At 43.1% G+C, this 3,985-nt stretch overlaps 1 long non-coding RNA gene across 1 annotated transcript; it reads left to right on the forward strand.

Annotated features, from left to right (window-relative positions):
• The first annotated feature begins 1,761 nt into the window (after nt 1-1,761).
• On the forward strand, nt 1,762-2,564 carry LOC119359371. Its single transcript, XR_005172497.1, has 3 exons — nt 1,762-1,867; nt 1,966-2,036; nt 2,331-2,564. It is a non-coding gene; the product is annotated as an uncharacterized LOC119359371 (long non-coding RNA).
• The last annotated feature ends 1,421 nt before the right edge of the window (nt 2,565-3,985 follow it).

The raw sequence follows: 3,985 nt of genomic DNA on the forward strand, positions 1-3,985 counted from the left end.
CTTCCACTTCCTCTTTTTCCTGCGAGAATGCCCCCGTCTCCACCGCTTTCCTCTGTGACTCCCTCGCCTGTTTTCCGGTCCCTCGTCTCCATCGGTTTCCCCTGTCCACCGCGGTGCGCCGCCAGCACGGGATCCCGATGGGCCGGCTCTCCCCCCGCGCACGGCACACTCTGCCTCGCCGCCTACCCAAGATCCGCGCTGCTCTCTCCCTCTCCGCCACGCCTCACCAAGCCGGCACCTCCCTTCCTCCCGATGCACACCAGTCCTTCCGTGGCGGCCACCTCCTTCCTCCTCTCCCCTTTAACCTCCTCCATACTTACGGTGTCTGTCACGGCTACTTCACAACGTAGCAGCGGCCGGTGGTGTCGTCGTTGGGGATCGATGTCGAGCTGCTCAGCCATGGACTCCCTGCTGCCCATCCCAACTTAGCGCCGGCGTCAGCAAGCACCTCCTCCCTTGGATGCCGTCCCGGCTAATTCAGCCCAGATGTATGCACTTTCCTCTTGGTTACTGATTTGCTGACAACGACATCGAGCTCCCGACTATGGCCACGCTATATGTCGACTTGAAGCTATTGTACTCTGTTCGTAAGATGAATATTTCTCTTTTCTTATAATCCTACATATATTCTTATGAAAAGGGCCATAGCAACCTTACACAGCCTACTGCTGCATCCTCTCTACAGCCCATTGCTTCCACCGGCCCACCCTGTGTATCTTCCCTGGTCACAATGGATAGCGAACAGCCAGCAGACTAATTGATGTCGGACGCTCCCTCTCCTAATACTAATGTTCCAGGCGCTCCACTTCCCCTCCCCACCATCTCTAGAAGAAACTGATGGATTGCTCTTTAAAGTCTGCCTGGCCTCACCTCATTTCCTTCCCATCGGGTCTGTACCACATCACTCATACCACCTCCGGTGAGCAACTCCCTACCATTTCCTCCATGTTCTCTATGTAAGATATATTGGTGATTGCATCACAAATTTGCAACTTCTCAGGTACTGTGTGCTCAACGATGCCCAAGTAGTCATCTTCATTGGGTTTCCCTCACTGCAAACACAGGCACATTTGGTTTCTGCCTCCTAAAGGTACATAATATTCCCAAATTCTCCTCGGTTGCTACTTCTGTAAATTTCTTTGCTCAATATCAATCTCATATAATTTTGCTAAGTTCAATATATAACGGTGCACTCTAATTCTCTATACGAAACCGTTGAGCACACACAACACATTGCATTGCGCTCGTATTCTGTTGGTACGTTTTACATTCTTGGCCCCTTCATCCAATTCCACTTCCTTGGGGTTATTAGGCCTCCTGACATGGATAACGCAGAAAGTTCTTCACGTTATCCAACTGGGCATGGGGTTGGTCATCCACAAGAAGTTTCACGTGGACGTGGACTGCCACGTCGTACGTCATTACCCGATCCTTCTCCTCGAGCAAGTCCATATGTTGCTGCCGATAACCGTCGCACACGTATGGCTAGAAACAGGAAAAGAGGTTTTTAAGGCACAAATGTTCTTTCAAATAAGTTTTCTTCTACACAATATATCTTGACATTCATTCTATCATCTACTTCTTGGCATCGATCAAGCAATAGCATCTCGAGAGCAACGTTTATCAGACTTATAACACTGATTAATCTCCCTTCTAATTAGGTCTGCAGCAAAAAGAAGAATAGACTTTACCAAGGATGATGCCACCAAATCTATCAGGTATGGCAATACTCACATGCCTATGATACACCAGGTTTATACGTGCTCTCTTTTTATCGATCGATTCACTTACCCCTTGAGAGATCTATCTTATCTAAGTGCAGATCAAAGAAACATGAACATAGTCCTTCCAAAGAATACAAGAAAGAGTATGTATTACTTCTCACAACCTATATAAAATAATTCTCAAAATTTTTAATTATTTCCCTTAAAATAATTACAATGCCAGATGGTTCTCCTTATGCAGCAAAACAGACAACAAATATCAAACAACCAATGATGGACAGCAGGAGTAAGCCAAACATGCATACCAAATAGGTACTTCAATTTTTAATTCCAACCTTTAGATCGTCCTATTTGTTACTTCCAACTTTAACAATGCTATGCTTCGCAATACACGCATGGGAACTTCCACTGTCCTATACCTACGACCAGCAAAAAAATCATTTCTTCATTTCATACCCATTTTGCTGAGCTTCCATGGCAACCCGGAAACCTTTTGTTTCATGCATCATGCCCTTGCTTGCTGCTCTGTCCTTGAGTGCTTATAAATTTTAGATTTGCCATCCATGAAACACCTAGACTGAAATCTTATACTATTCTTCATGACAGATGTTAACATATGGACGAGACAATCAAACAGGAAGGGTCTTACTATTCATGGCAGATGTTAACATGTGGAGGAGACAATCATACATGAAGGATCTTCATTATTGGATAATGCTTGAATGCACCGAGTTTCTCTTTGTCTTTTCTCCTTTCGCCCTTTGGAATCACCAGAGTACCCATTCCTCAACGTGTATGAGTGTACGAGGGTACTTTTAGTCATAAATCTATAAATACCAAACTGGGTTCGTATTACATTTTGAATGTTAACATGAGGATATCTATTATAATGTCATCTCTGTTTTTTCTTGCTAGAGTATGTATCTCCTCAAAACTCTCATAAACTGCAGAAAATGCCGCCCATGCTAGCCTTCACCGCTTAGAAAGTTTTATATTTTATATACCAACCCCCAATTATTTTCTTTGCTAGGAATCCAACCAACAATTACCATGCCCAAATCTTACATGCGTGTGCGATATTAATACGTACATTAACCTGCTAATTAAAACCCCAATATAAATACCATCTATAACTTTCTGTTATATTTGTTGTGTATTAACTATTTTAAAAGCAATATCTTTCTATTACACGTTTTTATGACTGCCACACATCTCTATATAAGAACAACTATACCATTGTCCATTGTGTCCCTACAACTAAATATTGGCTTTTGCAAGTACATGGACAACCAGCAGGAAGCTAACTGGTACGGTTGTTACGTGCATAGTTGTTTTCTAAGTTCCTGCGTACTATTTTGCTACAGTATGTGATCTGATGCACCAAGAAAAGTTCTGCCACCTTCAGCAACACATCCAACAAGAGAAGCACACAAAAGGTACATAGAGGCTATTACAAACATGAAGAATGCTACGAAACTGACAATAACCAGCGCCTCTTTTCAAGACGACACGACAAAGAATCATTCATTGAAGGCTGGCACATACATCTTCGACTACATCAAGAAAGGAATCCCACATGTACATTTTGTTCACAAGGAAGAAGGCACCAGCGTTGACAACTCCAAGGAAATTTAGCCACATATTATGATATTTATCTTATGAAACTGTTATGCAACTATCAAAAAATCAAGTCAAATAAATTCATTACTTCTATTTTGCTCAACCGAATTTCAGCAAAATAATTTCAAAATAATCCCGCAGCAACGCGCGGGGGAATTATCTAGTTTTTGCATATGCTTTTGTCTTTCTAAAATCCAACAATTGAACCGACTATTCGACCGATGAAAACCAGAACTGGTAGTCCAGTTTTAAAACTACGATCCAGGGGTGTGCAAATGAGTGGCAGGTGATATATTTGTCGTGTGACCATGAACACTATGATTATGAAATATGCATGATTAAGGAGTATGGTGAAACTTCTGGCGTGCAAGAAGGTGGCGAGAAGAATTGGGGTTGAGAAGCTCCATCTTGAGTGTGACTCGTCAAGAGTGGTGTCCATGCTCAATAATTAGGAGAAGAATCTCTCTGCCGCTGGACCAACTGTCGAAGACGTCAAGTCGAAGCTGAAGGATTTGGATGATTTTAAAGTATCTTGGGTTAGCCGTAGTGCAAACGCCGTCGCTGATAGACTAGCTAAGGTGGGAATGGGAGATGAACTGAAGTTTGTGTGGCTCTCATCACCACCCTGCATTCTGCAGATT

This window comes from Triticum dicoccoides, chromosome 2A (genome assembly GCF_002162155.2).
Source record: "Triticum dicoccoides isolate Atlit2015 ecotype Zavitan chromosome 2A, WEW_v2.0, whole genome shotgun sequence".
Lineage (NCBI taxonomy): Eukaryota > Viridiplantae > Streptophyta > Magnoliopsida > Poales > Poaceae > Triticum > Triticum dicoccoides.